Source organism: Chelon labrosus (assembly GCF_963514085.1).
Source record: "Chelon labrosus genome assembly, chromosome: 22".
NCBI classification, from domain to species: domain Eukaryota; kingdom Metazoa; phylum Chordata; class Actinopteri; order Mugiliformes; family Mugilidae; genus Chelon; species Chelon labrosus.
In genome coordinates this window covers 7,341,522-7,358,771 of record NC_140355.1, presented here as the reverse complement: position 1 = coordinate 7,358,771, position 17,250 = coordinate 7,341,522, and the positions used below count along the sequence as shown (strand labels likewise).

Here is a 17,250-nt window from a genome sequence, read left to right as displayed (position 1 = left end):
ACGGGGTTTTGGTTTATGCCAGACCGAAAATAAATAACTACAAAAGATTGGGTTTTGCTGAAGCCCGATACTAATCCATTCATTTTAAAAATGCCTGGATTGGCCCCAAAGCAGATCTCCCCATACCGATCAGGACATCCCTATTAATGATCACTCTGTTTATATGGAAGTTACGCTTTGCAACATCTGCAAATGTTAGTAACGTTTTATATCGGGTAACCTTTTTTTTAGTGTACTTTAATGTTTTCTTCCAATATGATTTGGTTTAATGGAAGAGAATCTTAGCAGCTATTTTGAAATATGAAGATTTCTGGATGAAACTCTGTGCGTCCTGTTACATTTGCCAATAACACCATAATTACAGCAAAGATGACGCTTTAATTTAAAGGGATCTTGACCCCTCCATAAACGAGGTTTGAGATCTCTCCAATTAACATATTGGAGCACCAAAATGGCAGCATATATCAGCGCAATACCATTACAGGGACGTGAATAAAGTGGCCGGGGCAGTGAGCGGCTGCAAGAGAATGAAAGTGACAGACAGTAATTAAAAAAAATCAGTGTGGCAGATACATTAAGAGAATGGGAGGAACGGGGGTTGAAAAAGACACAACAAAAGACAAAGATGGAGAGACACACTGAGGCAGTACATGAAGGCAGATAGGCAGAAGCAGAGGCGGATAGAGATACGAAAGTAGTCAGGCCACCAGATGGTCTAATGACCACAGGAAATGTTACAGCTGGCAACCACACCAACATTAATGACACAAGCCATTTAAGAGCCCTGAGAAGAGCTGCTGTGTGTATGTGTGCATGTCTTCATGAGGGAGTGTGTGTGTGTGGCACATTTGACTGTACTTGCAAGGTCAAGAAGGCTTCCTCATTATTGTATAATTACCAAAAGGCAGGGTCTGCAGACATTTTAACCTGTATGTGTGCGATGAAATGGCTTTGGGTTAAGGTTTGGACAGGAGCATATGTGCAGACTTGTGGAAGGGATAGATGCCAATGTGCATTATGATTCCTTCATACTCTAGACTTGACTATATCACATCAAAGTTCAAAATAAATAGATTCAACTTTGGTGAACTATTAGCTGCATATTTTTGACAGTAGTAAGGCATCTTGACAGCTGACCTTTGAAGAACCAAAGAGCTGGCTCTCCAGAGAGAGTCTGAGAGATCAAAATGGAGTAAACTATTGCAGCTTGTTATCGCTATCCATTTATATTTAAACTCTCCTATTAGAATATAAACTTCTCCACAAAAGAGGAATGGTTTGCAGACAGAGAAGGGAGTTGATGGTACAGGTTTAACTTTTGTATGTAAAGTTCTCAATGCTCCAAGGCCTACTTTCCCCTTTCAGCAAAAGACTTTTTAGAGTGAAGTAATAGAGCTAGCAGTAATGTGCCTGTACATGCAGGAAAATAAATGATGTATTCTTTACATTTTCGTATAGCTTACAGGATAGAAATATGTTGCAGCCTATCAAGGTTGTTCAAGTACTTCAGTTACCTCAATGTGACCCTCACTATAGCTGTTAAAATTTAATGCTAGCATCAGAATCACAGACTGGGGCTGATGTTTAAGTTAAATAGAAATCAATAACTGGAAATGTTTTAGATTATGTGAACAAGATATAGATAAAAATTTGAGTTCTTAAGACAATGTAAAATATAAAAGCTAGTGTGCTGTAAATGGATTCAAAACAAAATTCTCCATGCCTTCCTATTTTTCTTTCTTTCACTTGATGTCATTGTTGGGCAGTATAGACTATAAACAGACCGCATCTATGTACTGTAAGGTGTGTAGCTTCTCTTCATCCTCACTGTTCCCTGTCTGTCCTTCCATTCTTCATTCCCTCCCTTATCTCTCTCTCATGGGTCTATATGAAATATTCTGACCAGGCCCCTACAGCGAAGACATAATTAGAAACCACTGAACCGTGGCTCCAACATGGGGGCTTTTCTCCTATCTGTTTAGCGAAGGGGGGGTTGAGGATGGAGGATGGTGGGACGCCTGTAAAACATCTTCATGGTCAGAACACAACACCAGCCTGAAATGGTGGTGTCCTACAATACATTTAGACAGATAAGAGGAAAAGAGAGGGAGAGAGAGCGAGAGGAGGACGGATGGGGCAGAATGGATAAATGAATTGATAAATGGGGCATGGGGGAGAAGGAAAGCGTCAACAGTGAGATGGAAAGAGAGAGTTATGACTTGTATCCATTAGCTCTGTTTTCCACAGCCAGGGATAACACTGATACGGTTCATTGTTTGGTTTTCATTTTTATTAATTTGCCAGGTTTGCTAAACAAGACAAGGGTTTTAAAATAACAGGACTGGCAGTGATATACCTAAATACAAATAGCAGCAGCAGGTGGTCACATTCATAAAACGCTGGTTAAACCATTGTAAAATTGAACCAGTTGTCCCCATCTCTGGCTTCAGGTGAAATGATTTGCCATGATCCAGTCAGCTTTGGCCAGCTGTCGTGTGCCTAATGCACCAAGATGACATCTATCCGTGGTCACCATGATATTCGGTTACAGTCATATAACCAAAGATCAGACGATTACATTTCAGAAGAAAATTTTTGAAATGATTAATTATCAACCATTTCTGTTGACCGACTAATTGACCTTTGGCTAAGCCCCGCCCCCCTTAGTTACTGTTGCTACGTCCGACATTCTCTTCTTGGCTGTGGTTTTCTGGTTATCTATAAGGCTCTGGTATCAACATGGCTTATGCTGTGACAGCTCTTCCTGCTGAACTTTTGTCAAACTTTTATAAAGCAGCAAATAAAGTGTCCGATAGAAGTAGGCAAAAGGGGCTGCAATATGCGTTCGAAGGCTATATTCAGGACATACAAGTGAAACGCAACGAACAACAAGGCATCCAAACAGAGGGGAAAGCATACCGGTCACAGTCAAAAAATGAACTACCGCATATCCTATTAATCGAGACGGAGGCTGGGACTGACAATATCAAGGAGCAACACTGTTCATGCAAAGCTGTGTACGTCTCTATTCACTTCTATAATCGTTATTACGAAGCAAACGGACTAACGTTACGCACGTACAACGTTGTATTTCTTCAGCGTGTGCTAGCGTATCAACAACTGTGCAACTTAAGCTGTAACGGTGATGTTTTGGTTAGCTCCACAGGGTTTTGCTCGCACATCATTGAGCTTATCCATACCCTGGATATATACCGACAGTATAGCCTGCCGAGACCGAAAATATGAGACGCCTGCGTTAAAGTCAATGGAGAGCTGTGAAAAAGTGTCGGACCCCTGTGGGAGCTGTGATTGGTCAATCTACATTCTAGGGCGGGGCTTAGCCAAAGGTCAATTGATCATACAACTGAAAGTTTAAAATAAGATAAGACATGTTTATTAATCCCACGTATGGGAAATTTCCTTGTCACAGTAGCATGGAATTTGGCAAAAAGATATATATACAGAAAAACAGTGACAACTTCGACAGGGAAAAAGTTTAGTTTGATTTTGAATTACGATAGTCATATTATGATGCCATAGTACACTCAGCTAGCCATACAATGACTTGCATTGCTATGGCCGATTGTATCATGATGTCATGGTACATGTACTTTCTCAACTACTATGACATCACACAGTGACATGGATTACTATAGGCATATTGTATTATGTCATTGTACATTTACTTTCTCATGATGCAGTATGACATCATATAATGACTTGCATCAGTATGGTATGTATTATGATGTGTACTATTATGAAATGATGGTGCACTTCTCCCAGAATGTACTAGAACATCATACAGCAACTAGTATTAATACATTTACACTCTATTTTGATGTCATAGTTCACTTTCTCATGATGTACCAAGGCATAATATAATCACTTGAATTATGAAAGTCGTATTATGATGCAATAGTAGGCTTACGTTGTCATAGTGATGAGGCTCCATTGATTGCAGGTGTGCAGGTAAGTGGTTCCAGCTCCGCCCAGCTCCGCACCAACCTCCAGTCAGGAAACACACAGACACACCCAACAAGGAACACACACAGGAAATCCTGACGCTATGACATCATACAGTGACTTGTATTACGAGAGTCACTCTATTGTGACGTCATAGTACACGTGGTTTCTCATAATATGACTCCATACCATGAGGTGTGCTCCTGTGGTCATATTGTATTATGATGTCATACCACACTTACTTTCTCAAAATGTACTATGACATCATAGATTGACTTGAATTACTATGAACAGATTGTATTATGATGCTATAGTGTATCCTTTATCTAATTTTGGCCATGTACAGCTCTGTTCTGATGTCATGTGATGACCCATGTCTTGACTGTCTTCTGCTCCATGTCACAGTGTATGTCTCCCCTGACCTGTATGTGGGCGTACACCTCTATGTGCCCATGGTTTGACTTTTACCTGACTTTGTCCCTGTATAGCTTCATTATATTGTCATGGTGTGACTAGCTAGTTATGGTTTGTGCTGACGGCTTATTGCCATATTAGAAAAGGACAGAGAAGCCTTTGGGACAGTTTGCACCACCCCGTGTCCTTGGAACGTTCACACATTGTCATATATGATGCTGTGCGCGCACGCACACACACACGCACACCCACGCACGCATGCACACACCTACACTCGCATATATACATATACACAGTTATAGTCAAATACACGTGTGGCATATCCACATGCCCACACACCATATTTTTTATGAGCGATCCCTTTCGGCTATAGCAGGAAATGAATGTCCACTAGCTGAGGTTGTTAATTAACATTTATGGCTGTAGATGACCGTTGAATCGTTAGACCGGCTCTCACAGCCTTCACGTCAAAGCAACCAGGGTATAAAAATCCAATCTATGTCCCTGACTCTCTGCCAGAGTAACGATGGCGGCTCATGATGTTGATTTGTTTTATAATCTAAATCTAAACGGCACCAATCCCCTTGGGGGTACAGTATTTGTTTGTTCCTTTAGACCTTGCGTGTCTGTGGGGCGTTTGTAAAGACGCACGGATGTTTTGAAGGTGACGATTGTGTGGAATCCCATTGGCCAACGGCAATGGGATTTCAAATGGGTCTATTTGTACGTTCACTTGTTACCCATTTTTCTGTTGATCGAAATTAAGTCTTTACAACAGCATCACTTGATTACTCTCAGGAAAGATGTGCTAGATTAAATACACAATCATGCTGTAAATGCATAAAAACTACCAAACTGATCATCATTGTGCACATAGTTTTTTGTTTTGATATGAAGTGTTATCATCAATAAGCAGTGTTCAAACTTGATTCATGTTTGTAGATGTAATTATAGTTCTGCAAGAAATTACAGTTCTGTAATGATTGCAAAGCTTCGCCACTGCCTGTTAATCAATATTTGTTTTCTTAATGCTATGTACACTACCTTCATATCGCCTTCCACTTTTGAAACATTGATTGGATATAAGGCACGGTGAGAGACAGTGTGCGACCAACAATACATACAACGTAGACCAAGACTTGGCAATAGAGAGCAAGCAAAAACAGCAACTCGTGACATCATTTTAAGACGGCAAGAGTTATGGCCCATTGTGGCCTTGCACTCCCCTCCTTCTGGGTTAAATCTTTTTCATATGTGCAAATAGGCAGGTGCATGCTCTTGGCCAGGAGTGGTGCCCAGGTGTGTCTCACATCCTGCCTGTCATGCTGTTCTCTTGTCCTTTTTTCTCATCTGCAGGAATCCACACACTTGATTTAAAAGGGACCATAATTTGTTGGTAAGAGGGGTTATAGTTTAATTTGAACAGCTCCCCTTTGCAACCTTTGGTTCTGTAAACACTTGGTAGTGCTAGTTTGGTGTTTTTCTAATTCTGCTTGTCATCTTTGTGTCCTGTTGATACTAACCATTGGTGTGGCTGAGTACACCAAACGAACAAACACATCGCATACCCTTCCATAGGAATTGTTTGTTAGTTTCACTAAGGGCGTGTAATATGCATTCTAGTTTGAACTTGTGGCCAAGTACTTTTCCAGCTCAAGTACAGTCCAAATGCCCAATCTTTCATTGATTATTTCTTTCTCTGCAGAGCAAAAGATTACCAAACGAAACACTTCACACTTTATGTTACTTCCCTTTACACTAGCTGAGCTGGGTCATAACAGTCTTCACAAAAAATTTCTATGCAAATATGAACGGCTATCTGCATACAAATGACTGGTTTTTCTTCACCACCTCTCCACAAAGTTAAGCATCCTTGTCGCAAGTGCAGCATACACACAGATTACTTAAAAAAAAACACACACACAGGCCGCTATACGCAAAATAGACATCTGAATCAATTCCAATCCCAGCTCCAAACACCTGTCTGCCAATCTTTTGTCTGCTTTTCCCAGGCCAAACCGTGTGCATTTGTGTTGATATGTCAGTTGGTGTGTCCATGTGTTAGCAGTCTGACGGCCACAGATAAGGTGGCAGTTATCTTATCGTGCTGAGCCAACCTGCCCTAAACCCTCACAAACCTCAGGTGTCACAGCATGCTGGCTTTCGCTCAAGCATCCCCTCATTTTCATGTCAATTTCACACCATTTTGCCGTCTCTGTCTGTGCCCTCTCCTGCCTCTGTCTTTATGCCTTGATTTGCCCCCCTCCCTCCTTTTTGATAGGCATTAAGCTAAATTTAGTCCAGTTTCACTCCTCTCTTCTCTCTTCATCCCTCTTGTTTTTTTTTTTTTTCTCCCCACAAGCCCTTTTCATCTTTCTTGGTATCCTTCCATTTGGCCTTGCGATCAGTCTCCCGTCTTTGGCCAACTTCGACAGTGTTATCCTGCTTATTCACACTTTTTTCCTTATTTCTTCTTCATTTCTTCCTCTCCTTACCACACAGTCCTCCCAGTCCCTCTTAGAAGAGGTGACAGTCAGCTTTAATGTTGCCACTTATTCTCAATGTCTACTCCTTATCCACCACATTTTCATCCAGTTATTTATTCACAGCCCAGCAGCGATGACAGTCGTTTTATCAATCTGCCAGTCATTTCACCTTATTCTGTTTTTCTAACTACCTCCTCTCCTCCCTTCTCTTCCTTCTCCTGTGTTGCCTAGGGATGCTGTCACTCTTTAGTCTGCCAATCTGCCGGCCCTCATTCCTTCCCTCTGGCCCTGAAAGACCATCTTAAATCATATGAGCTCATTTCTTTTTTTGGTAGGAGATATCCTCGAAGCAATTCGGTGACAGTGAGCTGTGACTGACAGTTAAACACTGGTCCAATCAGACAGCATGTATGTGTTTCAAAAGCTGAAAATGTGGAAGAAAACTTATCCTAGAGGTGTACGATGTGTTTGTATTTTAGCAAAGAAGATTTGTTCAGTCAGGCTGCTTAATAATTCGACTTTTCTGCCTGCCCATTTCCCATATTCACTTCCTTCTTTGTACAGTTCTCGACATTACTTTTTAATTCCCCTCCCACATTCCAGACCAAATAGCTCCCCTCTCTTCACCCTGTATCGTTGTTTCCTACTGAATATGACCATCTTCATTCGTTTAATAAACTCTTTCAAGTAATTTTACCTTGTATATCTCCTCCCGCCTCTACCTCTGCCCTTGCAACTGTTAGTATCGCTCTGCTAAAGGAGAAAACAACCTACATTTTCTTTTTCACAACCTTCATTTTATTAATTCCTTTTCTTTGCCTTCCCCCCTTGTCCCTCCCTCCTGCTTTGACTGCATTTACATCTCGTGGTGCAGAGGTGGACGCAATGATGAGAAGAGTGAGTATCTTCTGAACGCCTCTCTGGGGTTTCGCTCTCATCTCTTTGTCCTTCTCGCTGGCTCGAGGATTCATTATTTTTCTCTCTTTGCTATTCCGTGTCAGCCCCTCTCGTAGCTTTTAAGATGGAATCTTTTTTTATTGGTTTGGACATTTTGGAACTAATTTTCTCCACTTGATTTGCAGTAAAAACAGCTCTGACACTTGTCACATTGTTCACACACAAAAAATGTGCTTGCGTAACTGTTGCTGGACTGCCTTCTTCATCATCATGAAATGTTTGGGATTTAGTCTTTAGTCACAGGAAGGAACTTCACATGATGCTAGAAAATTAATCTTGTATCTTCATGAAGTCTGTTTTCTTCTTCTGCTTACTAGGGATGCATTTACAGTTATCACACGATTGAACATTTCATACATGATACCGGTTTGGAAAACCGTGTTAATCATTTCCCAATGAGACCTGTAGTAAATCAAAACTGTAAGGTAACTTGCAAGGTCCAAATAGGTGTAGTGAGGGCAAGGCTCTGTGCTTCAGACAAATGGTTTTCAATACCTTAATGTGTTGTTTCATAGTGGTTGGCAATTACCTTGCTGCAGGAAACTGTGCTAGAGGGTACTTTGTAAGGTGTTGAGCGTTTTCATAAGGTGACGGAAACCCACATCTCCAACTATAGAAAGGGCTGCAAATCATTTTTAATAAACATCCCCACTACCCTTGTTTTTTGTCTCTCAGAACCAGTGTGGTATGTGTGATGGAATTCATCAGCAAGGCAACATTGCTTCTTGGATCCAGGTGTTACCTGCTTGGCTATACTGCGTGATAGCGAAGCAGATGTGCAGTCATTCACAGAAAATACTGCGATTCATAAGCGTGTAATGAAGCGTGAATGCTGCACCAAATAGTTCAATATTATATAAAGAATTGGGCCTCCATGCTGCTTACTGTGATGTGGTGGATTAGCCAGAAACCCTGCATCGCTGCAAACTGAAGTTTATTTATATTCACTGAGCATACTGCACTGAAATAACTGGCCAAAAATAATTCATGACATATGGGAAAGAACAGCTAAAACAGTTTTGAAACGGTGTCTGCATTGTATTTTTGAAAATGATGGATATCTCATGTCAAGGCATCTGATTCATGCACATTTCATGATACTGTCAGACATGTAGTGTTACAGGGAAAGAAGTGATATGCCTCGAGTATTTCCCAGTAACAAGCAATGACAGCTTCCTTGACATTTACATCTTTGCCCCGACTTTGAAGCATAAGCATAGCGTCCTGAACCTACTTCTGATCTGTCAAAAGCTCATGTTAAATTAACTCTTCCTGAGTCGTGAATGGAGTTTGGTCAGTGCAGTTTGAGCTTTGTTTTACTCGGGCGGACACGCAGACACATTTTGTTGACAGTTTACTTGAGGGATTCCTGTTGGTAAAAAATATTGTCTGCTCATTCATCAGAAAAGCCAGCAAGGACATCTTTGACTCATTTTCCACTGTAAATATACATTAATCTAATTCCTGACATACGGCCTTTTGTTTAGTGCCGTTGTATTGTTTTCAGAGTTTGGCTCATAGTGTAATTCAGTCATCTTTTCAGCTCCAAGTGCAACAATTCTAACGTTACTAAAATTGTGAACAATGTGAGTAATTATGTACTTATTATGTACTTGTTATTATCATGGTTGTCTAGTAAGAACTGTTAAGGAGGGCACTGAGTTCTTGTTCTGCTACTCTGCTATTAAGCCCACAAAGCTTAGGCTTTGCTTTCTTCTTACTATAAATCATCTATCTAAGGTATGAACATGAGCTTTCCTCCACACAGTGGTTTATTTCTGTTTACATGTGTGTGACTAAATTAAGTATATCAACGACTCTAGGTTGTGGAAGACTGAAAGGTGATTGGGAGCAGCCTTGAAAGTTGTTTACCTCTGCTTGCGTACCAAAAACGTAGTTAAGGTGTTTTAAACTAATGGCTTTTATGCATGATTCCTTCTGGGCAAGTATGAATGAAGTTGATGTCAGACCGACAACAATTCATCCACATCAACAACTGCACCTCCTCCACTGTTCCTCTGTCCCAAGGTGTCCCCCAGGGATCGGTGCTTGGTCCTCTCCTCTTCATACTTTACCTGCTCCCTCTTGGCAACATCATTCGCCACCACGGTCTCCATTTCCACTGTTATGCTGATGACGTCCAGCTTTATATCTCCACCAACTCCATCACTCCCGCCACTCTTTCCACTCTCTCCAATTGCCTCGCTGACATCAAATCCTGGATGCAGATCAACTTCCTCAAACTAAATTGTGACAAATCAGACCTAATCATTATCAGCCCCAAATCCCTCAACAACACCACAGACAGTTTCCGCCTCACCATCGACAACTCCACCTTGTCTCCATCCCCCAACAGCCGCAACCTCGGAGTCATCTTTGACAGTAACCTCTCCTTTGATCATCACATCAATCAAATCACCAGAACTGCCTTCTTCCACCTCAAGAACATTGCCCGACTCCGTCCATCACTCTCCTTCTCTGCTGCTGAAACCCTCATTCACGCCTTCATCACTTCCAGAATTGACTACTGCAACAGCATCCTCTATGGCACACCATCCAAAACTTTAAATAAACTTCAGTACATCCAAAATTCTGCTGCACGTCTGCTCACCCACACCCGCTCCCGTGATCACATCACTCCTGTCCTCCAGAAACTCCACTGGCTCCCAGTTCCACAGCGTATTCAGTTCAAAATCCTCCTCCTCACACACAAAGCCCTCCATAACCAGGCCCCTTCCTATCTCACTGACCTGCTCCATCGCCACAATCCATCCCGCAGCCTCCGTTCATGTGACGCAAACCTCCTTACTCCACCACTCAAGACCAAGCATCGAACCTGGGGCGACAGAGCCTTCTCTGCAGCTGCCCCCTCCCTCTGGAACTCTCTCCCCAAACACATTCGCGACTGTACCGACCTTCCTACCTTCAAATCTCTGACAAAAACACACCTTTTTAAAATTGCTTTTAATGTTTAGCTCAGTTTATTGTGTTTTTGATGTTATATTTCACATTGTTTTGCTAATTTGATGTCCTTTTTATGTAAAGTGTCTTTGAGTATCTTGAAAAGCGCTTTTAAATAAAATGTATTATTATTATTATTATTATTATGTATAATCTCCACGTCAGAGGATGACTTGCCACCATGGTAGCCTAGAAAATTGCAGAAAAGCTTGTTGCAGATGCCAGATGTTTAGCTTTATCAAAGGGTCTATTTGAACCCAAACCATGATTTATTTGTTTTTTTCAAACCACATGAAATACTTTAGTTGCCTAAACATAAGCTAGAAACAATGGGACACAAGTCCTACAACCTATAATATATGCCATTATCTGCCTCCACAGCAACATTTGTTGCTCTTTATAGGACTTCCTCACCTGCCAACTAATTTATCACCAGTTACACATGTACTGTTACTGGTAATAATACTGTACACTATACACAATACTGTACACTATTCTTTTGTTTATTTGAGAGCGAGTTGGTTTGTATCGAGCTAAGCACAAGAGACACTGTAACTAAAGAGTTTTATTTACCACTTTAATATTGATGAAAAAACACAACCTTTGTTAAAACTAGGGATGTACTGATAAAGTTGTTTTGCCCTTGACTCAATTCCAATCACTTTATATTGAGCATCACCCAACCTGAGTCCTGATTCACTCAGTATTTTTTCTTCCCTGGTGATTCATAAAGGCCTTTCTTATCTTACTTGTATTCTCTTAAATCACATGTGTGCTGTGCAGCAGTATTTTTTTAGTAGGTAGCAAAGCAAATTGGTAGTATTAAATGTTGCTCTACTACTACCACCACATTGCAGATTTTGCAAATTACTGTTTTCCAGTGTAAAGTACTTCCACACAGCAAACATATTTAGTCAGACTTTGGTTTATGGCAGACGTAAAACACAAAGTGTGGGCTTGGCTGTGTGCTCAATCTGATCTGATCATTTTACAAATGCTTTGATCAGTCCCAATACCAAGCTCTGTGATCTGATTGGGACGTCCCTTGTTAAAACCTCTTTGAAAGACTCAGACTATATACTGCAGCTCTTTGTAGCTAAACCTCTGTAATCCTGAAGTCCACACTGAGAACACTAAGATGACTGGCATACGTTTTTTTTTTCCTTCCATGTTGGTCTAGGAACACAAAAAGGAATGTAAAATGAAAGGATAAAAGTAGCTGCAATATGACTTCGCTCTATGATTTTAAAAACATCAGTTGCATGTGTGATGTAACCATCATATTTCCATTTCCAATTTTTCTCCAAACCTAATGAAACTCTGCTACTGTTATGCTGTTTTTAGACGCTTTAAACTTTTCTCATTTTCCCTCTCAGCCAGCCATTCATGGTTTGTTGAGTCAGGTCAGTCACTGAGCAGGTTGTGACACTGTAAGCAGGGCCTTGTGGACAAATGGCCATAAACCCTGCACATTATCCATTCTCTTTATGGTACATTTAAATAACAAACTAAGCGGTCATTTTTAAAAGCTGTGTACAAGCTGCTTTGCTGCCTGCATAAAAACGCATGGTCACCCACATACAGTGTATAGCTCATAGTAATACTTTTTTCACTCTTCTGTGTACCTATCCCCTTCCCTGTCCAAGGTAGTATATGACTGAATGTCCTTTCCACCTCTTCGTGTTGTGGAATAGCAATCTCCTTCGATTTCCCTCTCCCTCCGTCCTCTCTGTTTTCATTACACCGCAATATGACAGAGACCCCCACCCATTACATTAGAAGAGGCAGAGAGAACAGGATCCAAGATAAAGCATCTGCTGCAGTGATGTCAGATGACAGTTATGAAGCAGATTATGAGGCTTATAGTCTGAACTCACTGCCTCCAGTTTTCTCTCTTAACCTCTGACATCTTAACTGAGCAATCCCCTTGTCTTTTCTTTTCCTTGTCTCATTAGTTTTTGTTATCTTCACCGTTATTGCCTTCATCTTTGTTTCATATTTCTCCCCTGTCTTCTGTCCACACCAAATGACAACAAATATCATCAAAACCAAGTGCAAACCTCAGGGCTGAAAAAACGAAGCCGAAGAGAAAGTGCAAAAAACCCTGCAGTTCTTTAATTGGCCACTTGAGGCGTGCTTTAAACGTTGCTCCCCATATACTTTCATATTAAAATGCCCCACATTACAGCAGGAATAAACACGTTTACAGCCTGGTACAAAAACAAAATAGTGTTTCAAAACTAGTTTTCCCATTCATGAAAACTGTATGGGCTTGAGTACATATAATACAGACAACTGGGTGTGGCCTTTTTGAGTGACAGGTGGGTGTCCTCACAGGTGGCTGGCTGTCAGCTGAGTCTTCTCCCATTTTTGATAACGGAAAAAATAGGAGATGGACAAGATGGCGACGGTTAGAGCCACCACACTGAGCTTCATCTCTTTTAGTCTGTGGTTGACGTCACAGGGTCTGTCAATCTTTATATACAGTTGATAGCTTGTGCGTGTTAAGAACATGGTTTCAGAAGAGTTTTGTGTGTTTATTTGTGTACTTGGAGCTGGAGATCATCTGCGTGCTTCTTTGGTTGCTATTGAGATTTGTCTAGTCCCCGAACTAGATTCTGTTCAAGGTGCACAGATATTCACTTGAGCTGCTGGGAATGGGAATAACATTACTGTTTGAGCCAAGACAGTTATTTGTTGAAATACTACCACTTAGATTTTTAATCTTTAAATACATTTTAACTTGTTATACCGGATTCCCATCCCATTTCCATTTTCTGTTTTAGCATCTGTCTACTTTCTACTTTGATTGTTAGGGTTAAGGTTAGGGTTGGATGCTTTTAGATGTAAGCATCACTAATATGCCATGATGTTGTCTTTTATCTATCAAAAACAAGAGACATACAACACAACAGCACTTAAAAAATCATTAGTTTTTCAACTCAATATCCATTAGACTCTTGCTGTTCTTTGTTGCATGTAATTAATTATGTTTTTTGAAACCACTCGATTGGTAAACGTGTTCTGCAGACGAACTGGCAGGTCAAGCTTTTTTCCGTGGGTTTACCTCCCACTATGCCCACAGATAAATTCTCTGTCTCTCCATGCTCTTTTAGCCTTCATCGTCTTAACCTGATCCCCCCTGCTTGCTAATAATAGCCCTGGCTCTTACAGGACAGGCAGGGAAACAGAGCAGAAGGGGAGAATTGGGGGACCGTTGGCTGAATTCACATCGGATTTTGTGCAATGTGCAGTGGCTCTTAGGACTTCTTTTAGCCCATTGATTTATAGTCGTAACTCTGCAGCCTAACCTTTTATATACTTTACCTTTATTTTTAGTTTGTTTGTGCAAGGTGATGCCTTTATACTCAAAGGTTGCTCGATATTTGGCAGTGCTGTTCTAAAAATAAAAGCTGCATGTGTGAGTGGTTTAGGTTCATTTTCGTGTGCAGTTGCCAACATCTCTGTTCATAGGCCTTAATCAAGGAAACCATTTTGATATTAGTGAGAGGTGACATGCAACATCAGTCATGTTGTAGGAATGTGCATGAACACTTTGACCTCACTCCTCGGAACTTATTTTTGCTGAAGACAGACTAAAGAAATAGACGATTTAATAAACTCAATCCCAGCTTTTGGCTGGTGGCTCACACATCTGTTTGCAAAGTGCATTATGTATGGCCAGTACACAGGGCGAACCGCCACGTTTCTGTCACTGCCGCTGAGCAAACTTGATGTTAAATCTCTTGTTTTGCATGTGTATTCCCCGAATCAGGATGTGCGGCCATGATTTAAAGATTTTACTAGGATTTGACTGCTCACAGAGAGAAAATCCTTCTGCTACTGCTACGCTCTTGTGTTGTTTTAGGATATAATTAAAAAATAAGGGGTTTTGATATCTGTGGCTTTTCATTGGGGATGATCTCCTGTTATGGGGGTATTAAAAAGACACATGCTGAGTGTGTAATTATATCTAAGAGTCTTCTCACACTGTTTACATCCTCATCTGTTTTAATCCCTCTGTCTGTAGCTACTGTATATTAAGCTCTTCATCTTATTCTCCTTTGGTCTTTCTTTTCTCCTTGCATAATCATGCATTCACTCTCCACATAAGTAATTTTAGCCTGGCCCGCTAATACTGTCATCCTCCCAATCTGGAGCTGCACAGAGGCCGGTGGGATTTGGATTTTGCAGATTTGCTTGGTATTGTTTTAGTTTTTTCTTTTTTTTTCGTTTTCTTTTTAGTGTTATTATTTGTGTGCTCTTTGCTAGTGTGAAATCTATTTGTGTCATCCGGAGAGTTCAAGAACTGCTGAATTGGAAAAGTACAGCTGGTGTCGAGGTCTGGAAGAAGGAAACGGGAGAAAAGTGTGTGTGTGTGTGTGTGAGTGTGTGTGTGGAGTGGCACACCGTGAGTAAGAGCGTGTGAGCCTGAGACGGGCAGAGTTGCAGATAGAGAAGGAGCAAACATGAAGAGAAAGAGTGAGAGATTGGGAGAAAGTGTGTACTTGTCTAAAAGGCGATGTTTCACATGATAGCACGTTCTGCAATGTTGCTGCGTGGCACCATCAGCAAATCTCCCCTCCCCTTCAACTTTTTTTTTCTTTTTCTCTCCCCCTCATTCTCTATCTCCACCAGCCAAGCAGGATACCAGACAAGGTTTCTGGAAATAAATAAATAGCCTTTCAGCCACTGATGCCTCTAGAGAAACTGAGGCGGGGCTGCTTTGACTCTACATAAAAACAGCAACAAAATAGAAAACAAGCAAAATGTCCTCTAACTGTGATACTGAGGTCAGAATTCATCCGAGGAAGAAAATCTAAAGGAGACCACAAACTATTTTTATTGAACGACTATAGCATGAGGAGGAAAAATAGTGCTGACAATAATTTCATAGATCCTGTGCCGTTCTTTTTCATATTGCAAAGTGCACAGATGAATCCTGGCCAAACAGGATTACTAAGCAATTGATTGCTGCGATTAAAGCAGGATTTACACAGTAAGGCTGTAACTTGTGTTTTCCACTCATCTGTATTAAGGAAAAGTATTTACACACTTTCTGGCTTTCCTGCCCTCGCTGCAGTTAATGCCTAGGCTTGTGTTGTCTGCCGGCGCACTGATCCATCACGTCTAAGCCCTGAAGTATATAATGGTTTTCACATTGGCTCTCAACCGAAACCTTCAGAGCGCCAGTGAGCGTTTTTTTTTTACTTCCAGATAAATTCAGTGGTTTCTATTTTTGTTTTGTGAAATTCAAAATGTGATGTGAAGGTTTCACTCAGTTAAACGGATATTCTTTGGTATCACTGGAGTATATTTGCTTTGTTGGTTTATTTGGTCATTTTCTAAGGGAATATAATATCACAGCAGTAAAAAACGGTTTGTTTTCCTTGTCAGTTAAATTGAACTCAAAGGCAGCAGTGTTCCATGAAACATTATGCTTGGAGTGACAGCTTAAATCTCTGTGCCCAGTGAAGTAAATGTTGACTCACTGGTATTGATTAGCAACCCTCTAACCTCCCCTCCAAAATATATATTACTGTCACTTTGAAGTAGTACCATGTAGAACAAATATGTTTGCTCTGAATTCTGACTGCACATCGACTCACTGCTTTCTGTCTGAGTAAAACATTTGTGCTCGTTATTCTCCTATGACATTTCAGTAATTCACTCTAAGTTAGTGACTTAAGTTTAACTCCTTTGTTCATATTGCTCACTCAGGATTTAAAATTCAACTTGTCTTTTGTGTTTCTACACTCAACATCTCTACAGCTTGACACTTTCAGAGCTCAGAAAGATAAAATTTTAGGGCTGCACCAATTTCCCTCTGCTGTGTCTGTCCTATTTTTCTGTATTCTGTAGTAATAGTAGTTTTTGTTGGCTTTTTACATTGGACACTAGACCACTTCATCAGGAGCGTGACGTGGCTGCGGTAACAGCCGTTTTACAGCGCGGCCGATTTGGCTGATGTGCGTGGCAAGTTAAATTACCATGAAGTGTGGTTTTGTGTGTGTACGTGCGAGTGTGTCTAGCAGGCTGTGTGAGAAGCGTGTAATAGGCTCACCTGTCCCTGGCTGCAGACTGATGGGCAGGTGGAGAGAATGGAAACCAGATGGAAAGAAGGAGCGATGGAGAAAGGGGGGGGGGGGGGGAGAAAACGAATGCTCTGAGTAGATAAGACAGCAGCAGACGGCCTCTGGGGTGCATACATTTACACTTTTCACATACTGTTTATGTGTCTAAAGCTACAACATGCAAGCACTTTTTTAGAGTATGCTGCCATTCCTAATCTATAAAAATCTAATTTTACATTCTCTAATATTTTTAGCAGGATGTTTCAGCAATACTAATCCAAACTGGTTAAGTAAAGCTTAGCACTGAATCTTTTCTTTTTGTTGTCGTAACAGTAGGGTGTCCTCCATTAGCAAAGAAGTGGCCCTTCAGGGGTTGTCTAGCAATTTGCCACTGT

General features: G+C 40.9%; 1 protein-coding gene across 2 annotated transcripts in view; it reads left to right on the top strand.

The window, feature by feature from the left end:
• cntfr (ciliary neurotrophic factor receptor) overlaps window positions 1–17,250 on the top strand; it is a 227,837-nt gene that overhangs the window by 22,965 nt on the left and 187,622 nt on the right. The gene's annotated exons all lie outside the window — the stretch shown is intronic.